Source organism: Tenrec ecaudatus, chromosome 8 (genome assembly GCF_050624435.1).
Source record: "Tenrec ecaudatus isolate mTenEca1 chromosome 8, mTenEca1.hap1, whole genome shotgun sequence".
Classification (NCBI taxonomy): Eukaryota; Metazoa; Chordata; class Mammalia; order Afrosoricida; family Tenrecidae; genus Tenrec; species Tenrec ecaudatus.
Genome location: NC_134537.1, coordinates 39,879,447 through 39,906,550, shown reverse-complemented (window position 1 = coordinate 39,906,550; position 27,104 = coordinate 39,879,447). Strand labels below are relative to the sequence as shown.

The 27,104-nt window shown below is 43.3% G+C and overlaps 1 pseudogene; it reads right to left on the bottom strand.

The window, feature by feature from the left end:
* Positions 1 to 16,510: 16,510 nt before the first annotated feature.
* Positions 16,511 to 26,665, bottom strand: LOC142455364 (cysteine and histidine-rich domain-containing protein 1 pseudogene; annotated as a pseudogene).
* Positions 26,666 to 27,104: the final 439 nt, after the last annotated feature.

Sequence of the window (27,104 nt, the reverse complement as noted above, 5' to 3'; positions counted from 1 at the left end):
TATCAAGGAAATGACTCACCAGTTGTAGAGGCGACCAAGCCTCAAGTCTGTGGGTCAGATATTAGGTTGGAGACTTCTGACACATGTAGACATAGGGTCTGATGAACCCAAGATCAGGTCAGATGGCAGGCTATGGCTGCAGAGGTAAACGAACTCAAAGTCTGCAGGTAAGATGGCAGAAAACTCCTAGGATGGGCAGGCAATACATCAGGCTGCTGGTTAAAGTCCAAAGAGCCAGGGGGTAGATGACAAAGCAAATGCAGGATCCAGACTCAGCAAAAAGCAGCACCATGTACATTCACAAAGAAGCAAATTTAAGAAGCAAATTTTTGCATAAAGGAATTTCTTGACTGGTGGAAACTTCAGACAGAATCTCAGGTCAGTAAGGGAGGTGGTTGGAGCCCAGACAAACCTTTTGAAGTCTCTTAAGTCTTATAATGTAGCTGACTATTCATTCTACCTAGTCCTAGGACCCAGCCTTCAGGATGGCTAATTGAGAAAAAGATATTAGGACAGAGCCCTACCTGTATCCACAGCAAAAACTTCAGAGGGCTGAGATGTTTTTATGCAGTTCTTCATCCCTAGGACCTAAAAACTATTTCCTAGGTTTATTGTAGTGTGGTCCAGGACAGAGAAGGATGAGCAGGACATCTGGATTTCTGCCTCCAGTCCTGGACTCTGGTTTCTAGAAGAAAGTCTGTTCTTTGTCTCAATTCACCAACCACTTTCTACCTTGACTTGCATCAGAAAGGGCCCACACACTAATGTCTGCTCAAAGACTTTTAAGAGAGTGAAGGACCAACAAAGCCTGCTCCCAGAATTCCTTGGTAGAACCAGAGTGGTTGTTAGCATAAGGGCCCCCTCACGCTGAGATTCAGTGCCAAGTAGTTCTTCCTCAGTAGGTGGGAAGTGAAGGGCAACCCCCTAGTTGCCATGTGCCAGAATATTCAGACAAGGGACTACTCAAAATCAAAGACAAAGGATGTCAGAGGTTGGGCTTTCAACATGAGTAAGCATAATTGAGATTTTGAAAATCTAGTCATGAAGTAAAAGTGAAAGACTTTTCCGGAGGCACAACGTAAGTCATCAGGGATCAAACAATGTTTCAAGGTTCTCAATTGCAAGGAATTGGAGAAGCTGTAATCCTTGGCCCAGATGCCTGGTCATTTTTGGTCACGATTAATTAGGGTACAACTCACTTTTTCACTTAGTGTCCCAGATATGTCATCCACTCAGCTCTCACTCTCAAATCCAGTGCACATGCTCTGGTCTAGCAGGATGTGTAAGGTAGAATCGGGATCATGATAGTAGGGGGTAGGAAGCATTTAGGAACTAGAGGAAAGTTGCATGTTTCATCAGTTCTATATTGCACCCTGACTGGCTCGTCTCCTCCCTGAGACCCTTCTGTAAGGGATGTCCAGTTGTCTACAGGTGGGCTTTGGGTCTCCACTCCACCCTCCCTGTCAATTCACAGTGATATAATTTTTTTTCTGGGTCTTTGATACCTGATCCTATCTATACCTCATGATCACAGAGGCTGGTATGCTTCTTCCATGTGGGCTTTGTTATTTCTCAGCTAGATGGCTGCTTGTTTATCTTCAAACCTTTAAGACCCAGATGCTATATCTTTTGATAGCCAGGCACAATCAGCTTTCTTCACTACATTTGCTTATGCACCTGCTTTGTCTTCAGTGATTGTGTTGGGAAGGTGAGCGTCACAGAACACCAGGTTAATAGAACAAAATATTCTTGTGTTAATGGAGTACTTGAGTAGAGGCCCAATGTCCATCTGCTACCTTAATACTAAATCTATAAATATATGAACATAGATCTGTTTCCATATATATATATTTAGATAGGTACATGCCTGTATTTAGACCTCTGTAAATGCCCTTGGCATCCTAGTTCTTTCCTCTATTTCCTTTCACTTTCCTCTTGTCCCACTATCATGTTCAGTCTTCATTTGGGTTTCAGTATTTCCTCTCGGTTACATTGCCCTTAATCAAGCCCTACCAGGCCTCCTACACCTTCCTCGTCATTGATTTTAGATGATTTATTGTTTCCTTTTCCCTGGATTTGTTAACACCCACTTCCTTTCCCCCGCCTCCCCCTGTCCCGTCCTCCCTGAATAGTCTATTGTTTTTTTCTCCTGATTGTTTATCCTGCCTATCTTATCTAGATAGACATGCAGAGACAATAATATGCACAAAAACAAGACAGAGCAAAACAAAGCAACAAAACAACAACAACAAAAACCAAGGACAAAAAAAAGAAAAGCCTATAAGTAGTTCAAGGTCTGTCTGTTGACCTTTAGGGGTGCTTCCTTGTTGAGGCTGATGGGGTGCCACACTTTGGCTCCAAAATCTATTTTTGGTATTCCAGGGGACTTCATTGCTCTGCTCCCCTTGTTGTTCTATTGCATGCCCTTAGTATTTCGCCTCATTGTGTTGGAGTTGGATCGGGCACAATTCCCAAACTGTGTCTCCAGTGTTGTCCCCCATAGCACTATGGGTCAGTTATTTAACATCATACTGGAGATCCTAGCTAACAGCATAAGGCAAAGAAAAGTCATCAAAGGTATTCATCTGGGGAAGGAAGAGGTGAAACTATCGTTATTCGAAGATGATATGATTTTATATATGGAAAATCCCAAAAGTTCCACAAGAGGAGTACTGGAGGCAATAGAGGAATATGGCAGAGTGACAAGATACAAGATCAACAAACAGAAGTCTATCAGACTGCTAGACACATTGGACAAGACCACAGAAGCAACAGTCAAGCACAAATTGAAATATCTAGGGATATGCCTGATTAAAAAAACAAAAGATTTGTATGAGGAAAACTACAGAACACTATTATAAGAAACCAAGAGTGACCTCAACAAATGGAACAAGATCTCATGCTCATGGATTGGAAGACTCAATATAATAAAGATGCTAGTTCTGCCCCAGGCACTATATAAGTTTAATGCAATCCTGATTACGAATACCATCATCTTCAAAGAATTAGAAACTGATTACCAACTTCATATGGAGAGGGAAGAAGCCTAGGAGTCACAGAAAATTTCTCAAGAAGAAGGACACAGTGGGAGGGCTTGCTTTACCTGACTTTAGCACGTATTATACAGCCACAGTGGTCAAAACCGAATATATTGGTATGACAGATACTCAGACCAATGGAAAAGAACTGAAGTCCCAGAAATACAATCATCAGCATACAGACAACTGATCTTTGATAAAGGCCCAAAAAATATCAAATGGGAAGCAGATGCCCTCTTCAACAAGTGGTGCTGGAAAAAATGGATATCTACCTGCAGAAAAATGAAGCAAGACCCTTTTCTCACTCCATGCACAAGAATAAACTCAAGGTGGATCACAGAGCTTGAGATAAAACCCCAAACTATTGGGGCCATCAATGGGACAAACCTGAGAACTTTGGTGCAGGGAATACATAAGCTATCAGAAATAGGGAAGAACACAAATACAGATGAGTCACAAATTGACGTGGGATACACTGAAGATAGAACACCTGTGTACATCGAAAGAATTCACCAAGCGAGTAATAAGAGAGTCCACAGACTGGGAAAGTACCTTTAGCAATGACACATCAGACAAAGGCCTTATTACTAAAATCTACAATACTTTGCTCACTTCCAAAAAGGAAAAAAATTAATTGTCTACTGAGGAGGTGGGCAAAGGACCTGAACAGAAGTTTCACAAGGGCAGAAACCCAAATGGCCATTAAATGTATCAGAAAATGTTCCTGATCTTTAGCCATAAGAGAAATGCAAATTATATCAATGAGATACCACCTAACACCCTCAAAGATAGCCCAATTCAAAAAGTCAGAAAGCCACAAGTGTTGGAGGGGCTGTGGTGAGACAGGAACTCTCATCCACTGCTGGTGACATATAGGTACATATAGCCACTATGGAAATCAATTTGGCGATATCTAAAACAGATGGAAATTGAGCTACCATACAACCCAGCAATCCTCCTACTGGGGATATACCCAGAAGAGGTAAAAACAAACCATGGCCAGACATCTTTGCTCCAATATTCATCGCGGCACAGTTCACAATTGGAAGGAGTTGGAAACAATACAAATTTCCATCAACAGATGAATGGATTTTTTAAAAAACTGTGGTACATACATATAATGGAGTACTACGCATCACTAAAAAACAGTGATGAATGCATGAAGCACATTGCCTCATGGGAAGAACTGGAGAAATTTATACTAAGTGAAGGAAGCTGAGGTAGTTAATTTATTGTGCCAACCTGGCCGATAAACACATGTGGGGTTAATTGAAGGATAAATGGCTCAGTCAGCCTCACCTTTCTAGTTCTTGGGTCTCTTGCTTTGTGATGGTCACACCAGGGTGCAGCTGCCTTAGCAGTTCCTTGCTTCAGCTTGCAAGACTGACTTCCTGCAAGACATCCCCAAGAAGAAGCCACATGGACCTAACCTGAAGCAGCCCTGGGTGCTGGAGCAGCCATGTGGAGACCCCTGCCAGAGCTGAGATGCTTACACATTCACTGATTTGGCTTTCCTCCTGCAGTCGGTGTCATTGCATCTGTTTTGTGAGATGGAGGAGGACTTTGTGGATTGGTGTTGGACATAATAGTTAATGGGTTAATATTGGACTTGTGGGCTTGGGCAGCACTGGGTTGGTATGTTTTCTTGATGCGCACTTAACCTTTATATAAAACTCTCTCTGATACATGAGTTTCTGTGGATTTGTTTCTCTAAAGTACCCAGACTAACACAGAAGCCAAGCACAAAAGGACAAATACAACATGAGTCTGTTGAGGTAAGCTTGAAAATGCAAAAGGGGCATAGGGAAAAAACTACTGTATACATACATTCCTGGGGTGAGGTCCTGGTAGTATGGCAAGGGCCAGACCAAATCCAGGGACACATATGGTAGCCAACTAAAAGGAGGGGGCGTGGCTGAAAGACATGGGTAGCTGGGGAACAGGGCACTAACCCACCCAAGGAGAGGGTGTTGTTTATACCTCACAGGGAAAGAGGGACCAGACTTCAACCCGGTGCTTCAAGATGTGAATGCAACATTCCGGCATTAAGCAAGGAACCAATAGAGAAGGCTGCAATCTTAAATCTCCATCAGTAAATGCCTCCAGTCCTCTTCACTTTCAGCAAGCCGGGTGGTGTCGTTTGCATTTAGCAGGTTGTTAATGAGTCTTCCTCCTAGTCCAGCTTTTCAGTTTGTTTCCTCAGAAGACACATTGAATAGATATCGTAAAAGGATTTAATCCTAACACACACTTTTCCTCGCTTTAAACCATGCAGTATCATCCCCTTATTCTATTTGAATGACAGCTTCTTGGGCTGTGTACACATTCCATTCATATGTGTCACTCATATTCTTCTCAATATTATCTGTAATTTGTTATGATCCATACGGTTGAATGCCTTTGCCTCGTCAATAAAACACAGGTAAACATCTTTCTGAAACTGTTTGCTTTCAGCTAAGATCCACCTGACATTAGCAATGATATCCCTTGTTCCACCTCCTCTTCTGAATGTGGCTTGAATTTCTGTCAGTTCCCTGTTGATATACTACCATCACCACTTTTTAGGTATCTTTAACAAAATTTTATTTTCATGGGATATTAATGCTATTAGATAATTTCCAAATTCTATTGGATCCCTTTTCTTGGAAAGGGAACAGCTTTGGACTGCTTCGTGTCGGTAGGTCGGTAGCTGTCTTTCAAATTTCTTGGCATAGAGGAGGGAGCCTTTTCAGGGTTTCATCTGTTCTTGAATGCCTTAGTTGGCACTTGATCACTTCCGAGAGCTCTGTTTTACGCCAATGCCTCCAGTGGAACATGGACTCGCTTCTTCCTTTAATACCGTTAGTCTTAATCCGATGCCACATCCAGAAATAAATCCAGCACTGACCAGTTCTTTTGGTAGTGACCTGTGTATTCCTTGCAATCGTCATTTGATGCTTCCTGTGCTGCACCTTGAGTCCTTTAATAATGCAACTCAAGTCTTGATTTTTTTAATGTGTAAAAGAGCTTTATATTAAGAATTATATATCAAGGAAACATCCTAGCCCACATCAGTTACATAAGTCTGATACTAGTCCATAAATCCCTCTTCAGACTCGTGCCATGAGGCTAGTCGGTGCAGTCTTATAGATCCAATGGCAGAGGACTCATGTCCAGAGCTCCTCCGGCTGCTTAAGAATGGCTAAAAGTGGCTAGTCAACAGGAAGGGGAAGCAAAGCCAGAGTGTGGCCCGCCCCCAGGGAGAAAGAATGTGTCCTTTGGTGTTTGATGAGAGTTGGCTTTCAGCTAAAGCCTCACCCACACACCTAGCACACATGTGGCTTCTCCCCCAAGTGTACCCTCTGGTATTTGATGAAATCTGACCCAGCTAAAGGGTCACCCAAACTCCTTACACACATGTGGTTTCTCTCCTGAGCATATCCTCTGATGTGCGATGAGATGTGACTGGTGGCTAAAGCCTTGCCCATACTCCTTACACATGTAAGGTTTCTCCCCTGAGTGTGTCCTCTAGTGTGTGATGAGATCTGACTTGTGGATAAAGCCTTGCCCACTCTCCTTGCACCACACATGTGACTTCTCCCCTAGAGCGTGTCTTCTGGTGTCCAATGAGAGTTGACTTCTCCAAGGCCTTTCCCACAGCCTACTTTCCTTACACACATGTGGTTTCTCCCCTGAGTGTATCCTTTGATATCTTTTGGATGTGACTGTTGGCTAAAGCCTTTCCCACACTTCTTGCACACATGAGATTTCTGACCCGAGTATGTCCTCTCATGGGTGATGAGATTTGATTTCCAGGAAAAAACTCGCCCACACTCCTAACGCACTTGTGGTTTCTCCTCTGAGTGTACCCTCTGGTGTGTGATGAGAGCTGATTTGCAGGTAAAGCCTTGTGCACATCCTGTGCATCCGGGTGGCTTCTGCCCTGAGTGTGTCCTCTGATGTGTGATGAGCCTAACACTAAAGCCCAGACCACACTCATTGCATGCATCAGGTCTCTCACCTGTGTGTGTCCTCTGGCGAGTGATGAGCGTTGACTTGAGGCTATAGCCTGGCTGAAACTCCTACACACATCTGGTTTCTCATCTGACTGTGTCTTCTGTTGCCCAAGGAAAAGGGGATTTCTGCGTAAGGCCAGAGCATTCACTGTAAGACTGTGACTTGTCCTGGGAAGGGGCCCTCTGATTTATAAAGTTTGATAGCAGGTTAGAATCTGGCTCATCACTTCTGAAAGTCATTACTCCAAATTATGCGGTGGTTTCTAATCTCTTCAAACCCTGTCTGTTTCCACAGTTTTGCCCCTTTGGGCAGAGTTGACCTCCACTGTGTAGCCTTCGCTGGGACTTGTTGATCCTCCCCAGGCTGAGCTGGATAAAGCCCTTGAGGGTTCTCTCTCCCCCGTGCTCCCACAGAAGGGTTAGGAGACGCCTCTGTCCCTCCCTTCTGTTTTCAGTTTCAGAACTGATTCTGTTTCAAAACTGACTCTGCAGTTCTGATCAGAATCCTGATGCTCTGATGGCCCCAGGCGATCAGGAATCTCCTGGAGCCAGTGATTCTCTGCACACAAGCCGGAGAAGACCGAAAGCTCATGCTGCCTCAGGAATGGCTGACAGGAGAAGTCCCAGAGGCAAGAGGAACAGGGGGAGATTTCTCACTTTGGTGCCAAGGAGAGCAGATTCCTGTAAATCTCCAGCATCACATCTCTGTACAGGCTCAGAGATCAGTGGCTTCCATTCTGCCGCTGAGAAAACACAGTGACATCCTTGATTGTAACTGGCTCCTTTCTGAGAGGAATGCTGAAGACAAATGGGTGCATATGCAAATGTGGTGAAGAAAGCTGATGGTGCCTGGCCATCAAATGATATAGCATCTGGGGACTTAAAGGCTTGTATTAAACAAGCAGCCATCCAGCAACGAAGCCCACATGGAAGAAGCACACCAACCAGAATTCGAGGCTTCTTCCTTTTCCCTGGGGGAGGTCAGTATCCTCAAAAGACAAACCTTTTGCGAACTTCTTCATGGTGCTCATGTCTTCCCTATTCATTGAAGCCAAGGTCTTCCAGGCCTCCTCTCACCGAGTCTTAAGACTAGGACACACAATACCCCCAGAGCCAGTGCAGAGGTTGCCTGGAAATTGTGTCCCAGGGCCAGGTGGAAGTCATTTCATCTCCAGGTGGATCTCTGCTGCCTGTCGGGGTGACAGTGTCATGCCTCACTTTGGAAAGCCTCCCTTGTTTTCATGTACCCAGGACCTGCTCCTCACAGAGGCAGCAGTTTGTGTGAAGTCTCCACTCAGTGTTTCTCAAGCATCCCTACCTCCAGGGGCCCGAGCTGCCACTTTCCTCAACCTCTTGAATTTCTTTATTCAGTTGTTTCACCTCTAGAAATGCCACACCTGTGCTTCCATTTGATTTCCTTGATCTAAGTCTCTTGTAATAGATTACTTTGTCTTCTCCAGCTGCTCTTTCAAGTCTTCTGTTTATTCTTTTACTTCACCACTTCTTCCGTTCATTTTCGTATTCTATGTTCAAGAGCAAATTGTAAAATTTCTTCTGTCGTCCATTTTGGATTTTTTTCTTTCCTTCTTGCTTTTTAAATGACCTGTGGTTTCTTCCTGAATGATGTCCTTGATGGCATTCCACAACTTGTCTTCAGGGCTTCAGTCATTAGTGTCCAATGTACCAAACCGCCTCTTGAGATGGTGTCTAAATTCAAGCAGGACCTACTCAGGTTGCATTTTGGCCTTGTTAGATTTGTTTCATTTTCTTCAGGTTCGTCTCGAAATTTCATATGATTAATTTACGGTCTGTTCTTCAATTTTCCCTGACCCATTTCCTGGCTGATGATATCACCATAATGCCTTTCAACATCCCATAGATAGAGTGGATTTGATTCCTGAATTGTGAGAGAACAGCCTCTACAACCGAATGGGCCCAAGGGGCAGTTGTGTAATTGAAGGGTAAATTAAAGAAACAATACACATGACATGCAAGTGCTCACCTCTTCCATGGAGACTGGAACCAGAGAGAGGTCGAATGTATTCTCTCACAAATTTATATAATCTTGCACATGCAAACCACATCATACATGTACGTAACAGGAAGGGGTTGTAGTAGAGTCATCCATGTAACAGGAAGGGGACAAGCTAGGGGTATACACACAACAGGAAGCTACATATGTAACAAGATGGGAGGGTTCTAGAGTTAAGATGGTGGCCTAGCCTTGGCCATCTCTGAGCTGGCATGACCTTAGGGGTCCCTGAGCTCTTCTCCAGGGGAACCATCTATGGTCCTTATAAGGGAGTGGGCCTCACTTAGGGTTAGATGGTCTGATTGCTTTTGTTGGTAGATAGCTTTCAAACAGTTAAACTTCAAGAGTATAGAAGCAACCATGTGCTTGTAAGCAGCACCTTAAAGATGGCATTATTATGGGGGTCGTTGTGGGGAATAAATTTTACTCAGAAGAATGTGAGTGGGATATATCTCCAACTCACGAATGTGAAGGCCTTTCTCTTCCAGAATCTGCATCTGCCTCCGAGACTCCTTAAATATAAGCGTAGAGAATTTGTCCACATACACCCTCTTCCTGGTTCTTAGTTTCCCATACTGTATATTTCATCTGGTCAGGCCCAGGTGTATAGCTGCCATTTATGTTATTAGAAAAAGGGTATTTGCAAAGGATAAGTCATTGGTCTTGTGCAATTCTATCATGAGATATCTGGAATCATTTCTCTCACCAGGGTTATATTTTACAGCTACCTAGCCTGCTTTGTTTCCAACTTTGTATTCCAAACATTAGTAAACAGCAATCCAGTTGCAGTGCATGTTTGGTCAATTTCAGACTGTGGAAGCTTGTAAAAACAAATCTTCTATGGGTATGTAAATTTGAATAATAATTGTGTTAACTTGTCTTGCTTAAATGCATGTGGATACAGTCCTATCAGGATAGGTCTTGAAAAGCTCATTGGAAGATGAATGTAATGTCATTCCTCTTCGTTTTTCCCAGTCCTGGAAGAGTAAATCATGCGATTGTCCGATTTAAAATGACCAGCACCGTCCATTGCCGCCCGCTAATGCCTACAACAGGGATCTTTATGCCTTCCATTTCACTTGTTATGACCCCAGTTTTCCTAGATCCATTCTTAAATGGGTCTTGGTAGCATAGGAGGATGTGTTCGGGGCTGCTAACCTGAGAGAAAGATAAAGCTTTCTACTTTCAAATTAGTCTCAGAAGCCCACAGGGGCAGTTCGAGCCTGTCCTTAGGGTCACTGTGAGTCAGAATTGGCTCGATGACAGTGAGAGGCTCATACTTCATGCATTTCACATTCTGATTATTTGTGGATGTTAATAGCCGCTGCTTTCCATTTTGAGTTGAGCCCCATCAGAAAATGAAGGTCTTGAACGCTTTACTTCATCGACCTCATTACCATCGACTCTACTTTAACGAGGCAGCTTCTCAGGGACTCATCTTCTGGCACTATATTAAATGATGTCCCACGACTACTCATAAAGTTCCCCAATGGCTGTACATATTTACAAGCTCACCAGCAGTGGATAAGAGTTCCAATCTCTCTGCGCCCTCTCTACCATTTGTTATTCTCTGTGTTTATTTGCTTGTTTTTAATTGGGCTATCCTCGTGGGTGTAAGGTGATATCTCATCTTTGTTTTGATTTGCATCTCCTGGATGGCTAGTGATCAGGAGATCTCCTCAAGTGTTTGTTGGCCATTCGCGTGTCGCCCTTGTCAATTGTCTATTCTTGTCCATTTCAATATTTTAGGTGCTTTGTATTGCGGCATTGCAAAATGCTATATAGTTTAGTAATTAGATGCTTCCCATTCTGTCATTGCTACAGCTGTTTCCCCAATCTGTGGACTCTCATTTTACTCTCTTGATGAACTCTTTTGATGTGCATACGTATTTTATTTTTTAGTAAATCTTAGTCATCCATTTCTTTCTTCTAATGTGTGTGCTTTCTTTATTATATTTGATAGTCTTTGTATGCCCTGAAATAGGGCCCTTAAGTTTATCTCGCTTTTCTCTTTGATGATCTGTATAAGTCTGGGATTTATATTTAGGTCTCTAATCTGTCTTCGATTTTATAAATAGGATGAGGTGTGTGTGGGTCCTGTTTCATTCTTCTGAAGATGGAGACCAAATTTCTCCAATACCATTTGTTGAAGAGATGTCCTTTTCCCATGTAATGTTTTTAGCCCTTTGTCAAACATCAGTTGCCTATAAGTAGATGCTTTTATTTATGTGTTTTCTATCCTGTTCCATTGGCCTGTGTGTCTATCATTTTATGAGTACCAAGCTGTTTTCTTTTTGAGAAGTACTTTGCTTATCCTGGACCTCTTTCCTCTCCTTATTACATTGGTAATTGGTTTTTTCCATTTCTTTAAAAAATGAAATTGGGAGCATGGCAGCACCATAACTGGTGGCAAGTGCCTGCTGCTGTTGCCACCGGTGGTGCCCCTTCCCCCAGAGCCTCCCAAGCCTGGGTGATCCCTCCACCTGGCGTCCTGTAGCAAGAAATGTCAGCTTTCTATCAAAACATGAAATTATGAAGCTGAGGTTCAGTGTGCTTGTGCTGACAGACACAGATGGCAGACAGTGTGGAACTAAAGATGAGGAAATCAGGAGAGTGTGGCTGCTAGCTGGAGATCCAGAGCAGCCAGAGACCTGGAGCAGGATGGAGATCTGGAGGAGAACTCATGTCTTCTCTTGGCTGTGGACACTGAGCTAAGGCAGTTTCCGAGGACATTCTCCCCTGATGCCAGCATGGTCGTCAAACTGCCGCCCTTGCACCCCTTCCAACCCCAAACATCAGAATTATATCCCTGAGGGTATGGGAAGAGGGTGAGTGGGGGGTGGGGAGGGAAGGGGGAGCTGATAGCATTGATGACTGTACAACCCCACTAACGGGGAGTGACCAACAGAATTGTATGAAAATGGATATAATGGATGGTGTAAGATATGGCACAAACTAATTAATTAATAAGGGTTCCTGGGGGGCAGAGTGGGGGAGGGAGGGGATAAAGGAGAGCTGATACCAAGGAGTTCACGAAGAAAGAAAATATTTTGAAATTGATTGTTGTAGCAATTGTACAATACTGCTTGGTGTGAATGAACTATGCAATGTTATGATATCTGTAAGAGCTCCCAATAAAATGATATTTTTAATTGAGAAAGAATGATTGGGATTTGGATTAGAATTGTGTTGTATTTGTAGATTGTTTTAGGTAGCATTGACATTTTCACAATATTAAGTCTCCCTATCCATGAACACTGGATAGTCTTCTATCTGTGTAGGTTTCTTGTAATAATGTCTTGTAGTTTTCTTTGTACAGGTTCCTTTGGTTAGGTTTATGGTTTCATAATCTTGTGAAAACCGTAGGCTGACAACAGTTAAAGTTTGCTCAAGAACATACAGGGTTGTGGTAAAGATTGCTGGTGTTCGTTGAAGGAGAGAAAGCAGCTTCAGCATCTTTAACCATCTTTATCAGGCCCATCACACTGTCAACGTATAGAAACCGAGAGGCAGTTAGTAGTTGTTGAGCAGCGCACATTTGCTGATCATCTCTCACATGGGGGAAAAGTTCTTATGGGACATAGGTGAGGCACTAGAAGATCACCCATCTTTTGAAGGCAGTATCATGGTTTGATGATAGCTTGAGCTAACTTGCAAAAAATGAAATCCCATTCAATTCCTTATTCCTTCAGTGGTGCAGCATTGTCTTACTGAAAAATCAAGATAAAAGACTAACTGACTCAGAGTCCAACTTTCATAGATATGATTCTTTGTCACGAAAGACTAGGTTCCACACTCACAGACCTGAGAGAAGATATAATACTCCAGGACCCCCGGGAGCTCATTCAGTTCTTGGTGATCAGTGTTGCCATGGAAGTAGGCAAAGCCAAGCTCAATCTCAGGAAGACTTGAAGAGAGGGTTTCCATGCATAGGATTTGTGGCTGTTGTTAGACCCTTAACAACTCCGTGCTCACAGAATGAAAAGTTGCCTGGTCCCTTGCCATCCCCAGGATTTATTGTGGATCCAACCATTGCAACCTATAGGGTTTTCACTGGCTGATTTCTGGAAGTAATCACCAGGCATTTCTCCCCAGTTGATCTCAGTCTGGAAACTCTGCCAAAACATGTTCAGCATTCTAGTCACACACTAACCTCCACTGACAGACAGGCGGTGACTGCACATGAGGTGTATTGACTGGGAATCAAACTCAGCTCTCCCATATGAAGAGCTCTACCACTGACCCACTAGTGCTGTTCGAGACCTTTAAACTCCAAACAAACTCACTGCCATCAAGTCGATTCCAACTCATAGCAACCTATAGGACAGGGTAGACCTGCCCCTGGGGCTTTCCAAGACTATAATCCTTTATGGGAGTAGAAAGTCTCCTCTTTCTCTTTGGAGCTGCTGATGGGTTCAACCTACTGAACTTGTGCTCAGTAGCTGATATCATAACCCAACCCACTATGCCAATGGGGCTCTTGGATGTCCCCAAGTTATGCTACATGGGGCTCTTTAAAAACAGGCTCCTTTAACGGCCTGCGTGAAGGAGTGCGTGAAACCTTTTCAGCCTCCTCCAAGACACTGGCTTTTGCTTTCATTTGTGTCCCATCTTCATGCCAGTCCAATTTTGCTAACTATTTTACAGCATTTTTTCCTGGCTATTCTGAATCCTGGAGTCATTCCGCAGGCACTCAGACACCTCCAGGTTTCTCCAGACACCTCCAGACTCCTAACCATATGAAGCATGTCCAAGTAGACTCCTAATTTGTCATATTCAAAACTCTTGTTCCTGAACACAGGAGACCTGGTGGTAAATACTTACCTGCTACCTGAAAGTTTAGTGATTTCAACCTGTTTAGCTGCTCCATGGAAGAATGATGCAGCAGTCTACTTTTATAAGAGTTACAACTTTGGAGATGCTATGGGGCAGTCCGACTTTGCCCTACAGGGTCACTATTAGTTGGAACCCTTCCTTTTGTGTATTTCAAGAGTGTCTAGCTTTTAAAGGGCATCACCACACACCATTTTACATATAAAAGCAGACAAAGCAATACTGATACCCACTGACTCAGTGTCACAATAACTAATCCTCACACAACAGGGCCTCACTCATTTAATGAGATTGTCCACACTGGAGTGGCCTAAACACTGCAACCCCAGTGAAGCTCAGAGTGGGGAGTGGAGCTTGTCTGGGGAGGGCACGGCATGTGAGGAAAAGGGTAAGAGGGTCATGCTTTCTGGAGGCTGGGTGTGTTTCTTTCTTTTCCGGCTACCGGCCTATCCTCAATGTGGTGAGCACATCCCTTCAGATGAATGCTCTGGGAAGGAAGCCAAGGGCTTCCTGTTTTCTTACCAGTGCTGCAAAATGCAAGTTCGAAATAAAGAAGAAAGGGGGACAAAATGGAAGGCTTCTGTTGCTAGGTCAGGGGATGACTAGCATTCAGGAGGAAACCCAACTCAGTTGTTGCCGAAGTTGGAGAGTCAGAGACACATCCACTTAAAACAGGAGGCGTTAAAAGGAAAGATAAAGACGAGAGGGAGATGCTGCCAATGGGAAGAAGTTGGAAGAGATCCATATTTACGCACACTCCAACAGAACCCAGAAACCATCCAACAATATCATTAATATTGCATGCAAGTAAATTTTTACTGAAGATAATTCACTGACGATTGCAGACTAATATGCACCATGGCATTTCAGCCATGATATTTTCAGTTGCCTCATATGCATGTGAAAGTTGGACAATGAGTTTAAAATGCAGAATAATTTCAACATTTGAATTATGGGCTGGTGAAAAATACTGAAAGTACCATGGCCTGCCAGGAGAACAAGCAAATCTGTCTTGAGGAAATACAGCCAGAATACTTCTTAGAAGTGAGGACGGCAAGACTTTTTCCCACATGTTTTGGACATGTTATCAGGTGAGATGGAGTCCCCAGAAAGAGATTTTATGGTAAAGCAGGAGGTCAACAAAAAAGAGGAAGACCTTCAGTAAGATGGATCGACATGGTGGCTGCAACAAGGAGCTGAAACAGCTATTGTGAAGGTCGTGCAGGACCTGGCAGTGTTTCATTCTGTTTTGCATTAGATCGCTATGAGTCAGAACCAACTCAACGGCACCTACAAACACCAACCGCCCGAGTAATGTGCTTGGTCCCTGTTCTGTTGTTGCTAACTGCTGTCGAGTGCACACCCAGCTCAATTAATTGTGATTTATAAGGTTTTCATTGACACATTTTCAGTAAATCCCCAGGACTAGGATGATTTCTTCTCCTTTTAGGCTGAAAGCTACACTGAAGCCTGTTCAGCATCATAGAATACACAAGTCTCCACTGACAGATGGTAGTGATGGGATATGAGATACATTGGCTGGGAATAGAACCCGGGGTCACCACACGAAAGGTAAACAAGCAAACATCTCCCAGGTTTTCTCTGAATCCAGCTTGAATTATTGGCAGCTCCCTGTTGATATGTAGCTGCCACCGTTAAGTAAATCACCAGTACCCTGCTTAATGTCCTTATGATTCTTCTGCTTGTGACTCTACACCAAAGCTTTGAAATGTTTATGAGCATTGTTTCTGGTTCCGATTCGGTTTCGTTGTCTTGCTGCTATAAGCATCTTAGCGATTGATGGGATACCTCGTGAGATTTAGTGAAATAACATTCTGGCCCCTGAATCGGACTCAGAGGTGGTGCCAACAGATCTCTAGGTACATCATCATATGACTCACTGCTTACAAAACACGCCTATCCTCGGCTTGCTTCTTATAGGGACTCGCTTTGCTTTGGGGTTTCAAAAGGCCAGTTTTATCCACATTAAAATTCTGTATCCTCCCACGTCCTCTTCTTAGATAATAATCTCTCAAGAAGTGTGGGAAGCACTTTTCAATCTGCTATCAGCTCTCACTTCTAAGATTTTGAGATTATTAAGAGAATTTATTCTCTTCAATTTCTCAAGCCAACCTTGAGAACCCTTTCTTGAACTAGCTTGCTTAAAAAAATGTATTATCTCCCTCAATTGCTTGCATTTCAAATTGGAGAACATCCTTCCTCTGAAAGAGAGATAAGAACAATGAAAACCCACTTTGACTGTAACAGCCAGTCAGTGAAAAAAAGGACTCGCTTCAATTTTCTAAGTAAAAAAAAATGCCATCCTTTCCCATTGCATTGTGAGGAAATTTTGCAATCCCAAGTTCATTTCTACAGCTTTTATAGCAGGGAAATGTTGGCTGCCAGGAAGCTGGAGACAAGAGCCAGGAGTGGTACACATCTTTGTTGCTGCCATTTCCTTAGATGGTTTTTGGTTGTTTGTTTTGTTTTTAATAACCTACTGTCGTTGACCCTGAAATACCAGCCTTTGAACAAAACAAAATAAGATCACAGCAGCAAGCCACAGCTTCAGAACATCTCGCTGGGGAGTTCTGAAATCGCAAGAGATTGTTTTAGTCCCCCATGCCCCTTCCACTCAATCTACTGGATCTTCGTTTTGTTTCCTGGCCTCGGGCTGCAGGCACTTCATGGCTTGCCCACTGCATAGGTTCTGCTGTTTTCTTGGTGATCTCAGTCGTTTTGCTTTAAGTCTATCACGCCCCGTATTTTCACATTGTGATGGAATTCCTTCTCTCCTTCAAGTACAATGAGAACAATGTACTATTGGCTTCTACTTGACTAAATTCTGGAAGTGAATTCTTAGCATATATTGAAATGGTGTCTTCACCGGCTGTCTGACGCCAGTCATGCCTACATGGGACAACTTTCCCCCCAGCATCCTTTTTAGTCCAAAGTGTTTCCCTCTTGGACTAAAATGTGTTAAAGTCAGAATTTCCTACAGGAATTCCAGCATTCCATCCCTTCATGGGAAATAGGTACTCCAGAATGATGCACACCGATTTCTTCCAGACTCTAAATCCTGATAGGTCTTTGAGCACCCTCCGTTTTTACGCGAGGTCCCAGTCTTAATTCCATCAAGTTCTTCTTCCTGCTTATCTTCTTCCTTTCCCAGGGTCAGTTTATCAAGTGCTTGCTTGAGGAAGGCAGATATTTTTAATTCCAAATTTGCCATTGGCTCAGCTGGGCGTGGCCTTGTAATAGCTTCTTCTTTTTTTTTTTTTTTTGTTTCTTGCAACAAAACCTGTTCTATCCTGACTAATGTTAGCACTTTAATTCTCCACAGGGATGCTGATTTTAAAAGTTCCAAATCAATCTAGAGATTTTATATAGATATATATATAGATATATATGCTGTGCCTTTGAGTTGGTTCTGACTCACAGAAACCCTACATACAATGGAACAAAACAGTGCCCTCTTCTGCACCATCCTCACAATTGTCATCCTGTTAGGTTGTAGACTTTACCCATTGTGGTGGCCACTGCATCAGTCTATCTCAAGGGTCTTCCTCTTCTTAACAATAACAAAAAAAGTATGTATATATAAGTATATATGACAGACACACATATACTTATCTTTTCTACATATGTATATACTGGCTTAGGAGCTTGACTGATGCATTCCTGCAACGTGGGCTTCAATTCACATAGTTCCTTCTTCTCAGCAGTCTTGACTTCAGGTTTGTCTGGCTCGGGTGACTCCTCCCTACTAGGCCCACCTTTTGTACAGCCTACAATGCTTAAGAAACCAGACAAATCTGCTGTTCTTCTCTGACAGAAAGACCGCTCCCCTAATGCATTCTGAGAGACTGGAACACCTGACAGGTATAGACAAACATCGCCCTCATTGGTCTCGGATCTAAACGCTGGCCCCCGGCCCAGTTGTAGCATCGAAAGGCCCTATTTGCCCACTGATAGTGATAAGGTCAAAATGTCAAGAAGCAAAGGAAGTATGTGTGCAATTGCCCCATAGCCAGTACCAGTCTGACTGCTGGGGTGGCTCCTTAGATGCTTTTAAAAATTTAGATCTAGTTTTGTTTGTAAAGATCATGTTTTCCTACTTTACTCCTCTTTTCTGGAAGATCCAGCTATGCTTTCACTATTTTCTGGGCCTATCTTTTGGAAAGATTATCACCTATTCGGTAATAAGTATCACAGTCCAGAAGAAAGATGCTAAGTGACAGCCTGAGTGCAGTAGGAGTATAGAGGAAAAGGCTGGGAGCCATCAGCTGGGCCTCCATGCGAGTAGAGAGCATTGTGGCATCAATTGAAGTAGGTTTTCTTTTCTTTCCCATGGTGGGAATACCAGGGGGTAGCCCCCACCAAATGAACTTTTCTTCAAAGATATGTATTTAATTTTTTTTAAAACAAAACAACCTTATCACCTTCAAAGTCCTCTCCATTACACTCAATACATTTGTTAAATCTGCCATTCCATTCTTGGGAACACTTTTCAAACTCATCTGTTTGGATGGCTGACGGCACCTCCCTCGTTTTTGTTTTTCTCCACCTCTTCTATGTTGTCAAATCACTGTCCTTTCATGTCCCTCTTCATTCATGGAAACAAAGAGAAGTCTCATGGTGCGAGGTCAGGTAAGGTGTGTGGGGCAAGAGAGGCAGGCTGTTTTCTTGGCCAAAACTGGCACACTGAGATGGCTGCATGATCAGGTGCATTGTCATGGTGGGAACACCCATCTGCCACAAACCACTGCCACAAACCACTGGCACACTGTTTTGTCACACACTGTGATGCTATCTTTTCAGAACCTCTAAATAGAAAGCTTGATTAACTCTCTGACCTGGTGGAACGAACTCCGAATGCACTACCAGTCGACATTTTTGTCCATTCAGGAATTTGACGGACATCCAGAATGAGGTTTGTCATCAATCAACACTTCATCTTTTTTGGAAAGAGAAAAATCACTCCATACACTTGAGTTTTTCCCATAGAGCTGTCCTTGTAAGCTGTGTTCAACATCACAACAGTGTCTGCAGCATTTTTCCTGAACAGAAAACAAAATTTCACAGCTGCATACTGTTCTCTTAAATCAGCCACCACAAAAGAACAAGGTTCAAACGAAACTGCTTTATGAAAAAATTCACTGTGACCAGAGAGAACCTTCCCAGGTAACGCCACAGGGTGCACTAACTCAGAGTGAGTTGCTTGATACTTGCCTAGGGGGGAAATGTGTACTATGAAAGCTCGACTCCACCCAGCACAATTCAGGGTGGGTTTTTGTGTGTGGGGGGGGGTGTCTCCCCTTGTATATAAATACATATAGAGGTTGTTGTTAAGTGGCATCAAGTTGACCCTGACCCTATGTACAACAAAGCAAAACACTGCACCATCTTCACAGTTGTTCCTTTGAGCCTATTGTTGCAGCTACTGAGCTAATCCATCTTGTTTAGGGAACTTCCTCTTTTTCCGCTGCTACTTTATCAAGCATGATTATATCTATGCAAACTATCATTCATTGCACAACAGTTTCAAATTGTACTGAAACGTCAATTGGAACAAGTGCAATGTAAATGTTCCTTGAGAAAAGGAAGGCTGAAAACCCAGGAGCTGAAAGCTTCAATAAATGTAATACAAAAAGAGATTGAAGAGGCTATGAATTGAGTGGGAATGGAGATACAATATAGCTAATGAAATATGATAATTGTTGAACTAAAGAGGTCTACTGATGAATGACTAATGGATCAAAAGCAACTAGAGAAGGCAAAAATATAGACTTTAATATAGATTACTGTCTCATAGAATGTAATGTCCTTTGGACATGTGTGTGCAGATGGACAAATACAGAAATTAAACCGAAATTTTACATGAGGCACCAAATGAAAAAAATGAGGTATCACTATTTGGGAAGCACAAAGGAATTAAAAAGTGAGAACAATAGACATTAAAATATACAAAAGTGTAAAACCACTCCTTGGAGATATTGTCAATTAAGCAAAGTGTGAGATGGGGGTGGGAGTGGGGGCAATGGTGAAAACTAAGAAGGAAGTGAAAAATCGGAATGTGTGTAGCTAGTTGTATTTAGAAATTAAATGGGTATTTCTGAAGTTAGAGACTGGAGGCTAGTCTTGGGTGTGGAAAGGGGTACACACAGTACACACAGGAATCTTCTTATTTCCTTCTGGCTGCTGGCTTACTTTTACTGGGCTCCAGGCAGTTACACTGCAGTGGCCTAAGCTTATCAAGGGTCTCTTGAGTCTCCTCCCCCCACTTCCAGGCCAGGAGGTAGAAAACATCATTCTCGTACTTTTGCAGTTTATTCAGAAACATTTAACAACGAAGTCCGTACTTTTCCTCTTGATAGCTATTGACTCGCGTACTCTCCCCTTCCTGGCATTTAAAATCTCACCACTGGGTACTGTTTGTATCTCGCCTTGAGCTGCGAGGACAGGACAGAGCTCATTCTGCTTTCATTACTTGAGAAGCTGGGCATCTGGTGCCTGGCTGTGAGTCCCTTTGCATCATCACTAAGTCTCTCATCATTGACCTTCCTACTCAATTTAATCCCTCCCCTACTCCCACCCACCCCGAAATTTGCATACCCTCCTAATTGTTTTTCCTAACTTTCATTTTTAGGTGCTTCTCTGAGTGTGTCTTTGTAAGTCCGAACCCAAGTCTTACTCTTTCTGAGGGGCCTCGCTTTCCAACACAATGACACCACGGCTGTAACAATGGGCCCAGACATAACAACACTTGTGAGGAGGGCGAAGGGCAGGACATGCTGTTGTGCATGGGGTCAATAGTTCGAGTCAACTTGATAACACCTGACAACAATCGTCTTCCAACATCGATTCTCTGCTCCATAACGTACACCTCTGAGGCCTTTGCCAACTGTTACTCTGGTGGTTTTTGCTTTTGTTTTTCCGTTGGGGTTTTCTTCTCTATAACTTAGAGGAGAAACCTCGTGGTGCGGTGTGTAAGTGTTTACTGACCATCTGGTCTGTGGGAGAAAGTTGGAGCCGTCTGCTTTTGCAAATATGTGGCTGGTGTGGCAGCCATTGTGTCAGTCCATCTTGTTGAGGGCTTTCCTCTTTTTTTGGTGGACCCTCTACCAAGCCTGGTGTCCTTTTCCAGGCACCGCTCTCTCCTGACAACGTGTCCAGTGCGTGAGACAAAGCCTCACCATCCTGGCTTTTAGGAGCGTTCTAGCTGTACTTCTAAGTGAGATCTGTTTGTTCTTTCGACGGTCCATCGTACTTTCAATGTGCTTTGCCAGCCCCACAATTGTAAACGTTACAGCCATGGAAATCCTGTGGGGCAGTTCTACCCTGCTTTACGGGGTCTCTATGAGTTGGAATTGATTTGACCTTAAAGGTTTATTCCTTAGGGAAAGATATTATTGTTGCATGGCAACCAAGGTGGTGATCGTCATGGTTTCGCTGCTAAGCCTTACATGGTGATGTCTATGAGGCTTGTTCCATCTCAAAAGACATTTTAAGTTTGAGTTGCTAGCTGAAACTCCTAGGCTTTTATCTGATTGTACTTCAAAATGAAACCCTGGTTCCTGGTTAGTGTCGTGTGCCCATCATCCTTGAGGTGATTGAAAAATGCATGACTCTTTGGGGAGCTTGTATTAAATGAGGGGATGGTTAAAGGACTGGTTGCTAATCAAAAGACGTGAGGTTTAAGTTTGCACAGATGTACTTTGAAAGAAAGTCCTGGCAAACTACTTCCAAAAAAAATCCATTGAAAATTCTATGGAGTCTGACTCACCTGGGGACATCGCGAAGTGGAACAGACTCAGTAGCAAGTGGTATCCAGTGAAAGAGGGTTGCTGGCTGAGTCACACTTCTCTTTTGTGTCAATAGCCCACGTTTCTATTACACACACACACACACACACACACACACACACACACACACACACACACACACACCCAGGGGACCTCAAAGATTTGGTGGAAAATAAAATAGAAAAATAATGGAATTTTCTCACAAATGTTTTGAAGTCTTTTCACACACACGTTGTTTGGTGCCCTTTTGTCATTTCCAACTCTTTAGCAAACCTATGTACAACAAGCAAGACACTGCTTTGTACTAAACAACCTCAACATTGGTATGCGGGAGCCTATTGTTGTAGCCACTGTGCCGATATCCTTCTTACTCAAGGTCTTTCTCCTTTTCACAGCCCCTCTACTTTACAAGGACTGATCTCGCCTGACAACATGCCCGAAGTTCATGAGACAAGGGCTCACCATCCTCAGTTTGAAGAAGCATTATGGCTGTACTTCCTCTAGGAGAGATGTGTGTGTGTTGCTGACAGTGCAAGGTACTTTCACCATTCCTCACAACTCCATGGCTCACAGGCAGCAAGTCTTCTTTGGTTTCGGAGACCACTGAAAGGACCGTGGCTGGGTCAGGTACACCTTAGTCCTCAAAATGGCATCTCTCCTCTTTAACACTTTAAAGAGTCTTTGTGTGTGTGCAGCAGATTTTCCCAGTGCGATATATCATTTGATTTCTTGGCTATTGCTTCCATGAACATTGATTGTGGATCCAACCATCATGAAATCCTTGACAGTGTCCACCTTTCCTCCATTGATCTTGATGTTGCTGATTGCTCCTGTGTGGAGGTGTTTTGATTATTTTCCCTTCAAATCACCTTGGCTTTCAGCAAGCAAGGTAGGGTCATACTGAAGGTTGTCAACAAGCCTCCAGCCGATACTGATGCTACATTCTTCTGCACATAGGCCAGCCTCATGAGTTATTTACTCAGCATATAGATTTAATAACTATGGGAAAGAGCAAGACCCTGAGGTACACCTTTCCTTATCTTAAACCGTGCAGTGTTCCCTTGTCCTGTTCTAAGGACTTGGATCGTGTACAGCAGGGTCTAGATGAACACAATGACGTGTTCTGGAATTCCCATTCTTCACAATGTTATTCATAAGTTTTTATGATCCACACAAGTGAATGTCTTTGCATAGTTAATAAAACCAGTGAATATCTTTCTGGCACTGTTTGATTTCAGCCAAGCTCCACCTGATATTAGCAATGGGGTTCCTCATTCCACAGGATCTCATTCTGGGTTGTTCCCAACTGCAAATGAAGATCCTGAAAGCTTTGCTCATCCACATCATTAAAGTTCACTCCAAGTTGAGGAGACGGCTCTTCCCCAGGTGTTTTTTGAATGTCTTCCAACCTTAGGGACTCATCTCCTGGCTCTATACTTTGCTATTTCTAAGGTTTGCACTGGATAACCCATCAGAAATTGACCACCCATTCCTTTTTCCCAGTCTGTTCTTAGTATGGAGACTCCACTGAAATCTGTTCACCCTAGGTGACCTTGCTGGTATTTGTAATACCTATGGCATAGCAACATGCATCCCAGCAACATGGAAGCTGAGAGAGGAGTAGGGATACACATGAAGATCGTTTAAAAATTGGTACAAGACGATAATCACCTTTACTAAGCAAAAATCTCAACATACAAAGTCCTTATTTCTTCAGACAATCTCCATCTAGCCCTACACACTTCTGAAGGTACTATTTCCACCTTTGTAACCCTTCTCAGAAAAAAGTTGCACCCTTTGGTTTATGCCATATCACAGCAGTAGTGTGGTATCCTCCAGGCACTTACATCATGTTTCTTTGAAATGTTCTTTGATGCTTTTTAGGGAAAAAGAAGCCTCAAGGTTATAAAGAGAACAGGATCAAGTTTTCCAACAAAACTTCTTTTTTACATTTTATTAGGGGCTCATACAACTCTTATCACAGTCCATACATATACATACAGCAATTGTATGAAGCACATCCGTACATTCTTTGCTCTAATCATTTTTTCTCCTCTTTTCTTTTCTTTTTTTTTACATTTTATTAGGGGCTCATACAACTCTTATGACAATCCATACATATACATACATCAATTGTATAAAGCACATCCATACATTCTTTGCCCTAATCACTCTCAAAGCATTTGCTCTCCACTTAAGCCCTTTGCATCAGGTCCTCTTTTTTTTTCCCCTCCCTCCCCTCTCCCCCATCCAACAAAACTCTCTTTGGACAGCGCTTACTACCCTCAAAAGAGGAGCAGGTACATTGCCACAATGGAAAATCCTCAGTGCAACTCCCCTGGCAGTCTTCTCACCACGGCAGTTTTTAAAACACTTCTTTTTAATCAGCCTCTGTGAGGACCCCTAGCAGCATAGTGGTTATGCATTGGTCTGCTAAGTGCCAGGGCCGCAGTTTGAAACCACCAGCCCCTCTGAGGGAGAAAGATAAAGTTTTCAACTCCCATAAAGAGTTATGGCCTCATCTTACTCGATCCCCCTTTGGACCCACTGGAAAGTTGTATCATTTTTTTAAAAAGTGAAGAGGAAATACAAATGGGTTACGCCTCCAGTGAGCCCCTCTGGACAAGACCAGGGATGTGAACAGCCTGGCTGTCATGCAGCGTGCATTGGGAAGTAGACTATGGCAGAGGGAAGGAGATTAAAATGTAACACCTTATCGGTTGACCTCCCTTTGGATCCACTTTAAAGTTGTTCTAGTTGTCAATACTTTCTGCTTTCCTTTCTATGGAGGTTTTCTCTATTTTATTTTATCATTGTTAGCTTTTTTGTTTCTTTGTTTTTCTGTATGTATGTATGATATCCAGGATGGGTGAATCTATAGAGACAGTAACTAGATGAATTTTTACTGGGGAGAAGGGTATGGCAGAGGAGGGGGAATGATGGGGAACCAACAACAAGGAATATAAGAAAGAAGATGCTCGAAAATTCATTATGGTGACGATTGTACAATTCTTCTTCTATGAAATTGCATGATATGTGGATTATGTCCTAACAAAACTTTACAAATAAATAAAATAAAGGAAGTATGGAAATGCAACAACAGCAAAAAAAGTTATATATCCTTATGAGTTGGAATTGACTTGATGGCAGTGAGTTTGAATTTTTGGTGATTGCCCTGTGTCCTTCAAGAAAATCTGTCAAGATGACCCTTTGGGTATTCTAAAACGATCACCAGAACCCTCGGAGCTAGCAGGTCACCTTCGAGCACTGCTTTGGCTGGACCCTTTTTGGAAGGCTCCCTAACAAGACTAAGCCATTTGACCTGCTGAGAGATGGTGTTTGCAGTCATCCACTGGTGTTTAACACATTTAAACACATTGTGTTTGGGGAAACCTGCGCATGTATGAACTGGAGCTCAGCAGCCATGCCTTTGCACTTGGCTTCACGCACACACAGTGAGAGCATGTGGAACAAGGGCGGTCAGTGTGTGTTTAGTGAGCCACTGAGGTAGTTAATTTACTGTGCCAACCTAGCTGATAAACACATGTGGGGTTCATTGAAGGGCGGAGGGATAAATGGCTCAATGAGCCTCGCCTTTCTAGTTCTCAGGTCTCTTGCTTTCTGATGGTCGGACCAGGGTGCAGCTGACTTAGCCAGTTCCCTGCTTCGGTTGGTAAGGCTGACTTCCTGCAAGACACCCCCGAGGAGAAGACACATGGACCTACCCTAATGCAGCTGTGGGTGCTGAAGCACCCGTGTGGAGACACATTCACTGACTCGGCTTTCCTCCTGCAGTCAGCATCATTGTGTGTGTTTTGTGAGATGGAGGAGGACTTTGTGGATTGGTGTCGAACATATGGGTTAATGTTGGACTTGTGGGCTTGGGCAGCACTGGGTTGGGATGTTTTCTTGATGCGCCCTTAACCTTTATATAAAACTCTCTTATACATGAGTTTCTGTGGATTTGTTTCTTTAATGTACCCAGACTAACACTGCCACTTTGTCACACGTTTGCCACTGTCATTTCCTGATAAGTAGAAAGGTAGGGCAATCTTCAATCTGGCAGCTGAAGTTACTCTGAAGTCACTCAAAGCAAAGGAGCAGCACTCATGTAACTTTCAAGAACCACCTTAGATTTGGAGTTTTAGCGAGGTTATAGACCAAGTTTGGCTTCCAACTGGGGTGTACCCTTAAGCCATGCCTTTCTCTCCTGAGTGCTTACAAAACAAGGAAATTGAATTAAATCATTCCTACCCAAGCAAGCTCACTGCCATCAAGTCCATTCTGACTCAGAGCGACCCTATGAGGCAGTGTAGAACTGCCCCTTTGGGCTCCTGGTGCTGTAAACTCAAGGAGCAGCTGGTGCATAACAACACAGGATGACACCAGGGCTCCTGACCATTTCTACCAATCCTTGCAAATTCAACACTTACAGATTCGAAGGAGCTTTTTGTCCACTTCTGTGGGTGACTTAGGCAAAACTATAACTAAAATGAGACTAGTGGGGTCAGATAAGCTGAGAAACGGAGCAATCCAGAAGTGTCTTTCTAGTGTGCCAATGGCCCAAGATGATGGTGAAGAAGCATCTGCTTCTTGTTCTGCTTGTTGTTTGCAAGCGTTTTAGCCAACTCAGCTTTATAAAGTCCAGTCACCCTCTGAGACTGGGGCATCTCAACTTCTCTCTTCTAATGCACATTCCCAGAGTCCCCTGAGGGAGACTGAGCAGGACCTCCCTCCTGCTTCATACCCCCTGAGATGAGCTGGAATTCCCCAGCCCTGCCACAAGCCAGATGACAGCTACTGAGGACAAGCAAGAGGAGGATCCCAAGTTACCGAACACCACAGTGAGTGCTCTGGTGGAGAACAGTCCACAGTGTTCTTGGTATCAGTCACCTGGAGGATATATATACTTCATGATCCCTCCCCCACATGCTTAAAGATGATGGTCAGCGTCTTCTCCATGATTCCGACTCCACAGACCTTTCTTAAGACTATGCTTCTATTTGCTTGAGACTTATTTGAAGTTCCAATGTGCAGAATTGCCTTCACTCCTTGTTCTGTGGTCCCTCAGTATTCTCCACGAGGGACTCGGCGTAGATCCCTAAGACATGCACGCGTTGGTCCGACAAACATTTGCAGAGGTCGAGCTATGTGCCAGGTGCCACTCATCTTGAGGAGATATACAGCCCTAGCTCTCCTCTCATCCATGGTCACTTACAAGTGACATTTCTTCACATCCATCTCCCAGTTACTCTTCATTCTTCCAGAGAGCCAATTCGGAACTCTTCTGGGTAGCACACGCTCTGTGATTAAAAAGGGGGTGTGGCACACAGACGGGAGACTTCAAAAAGTTCATGGAAAAATTAAGTGATATTTAAATCCCATATTTCCACAAACTTTT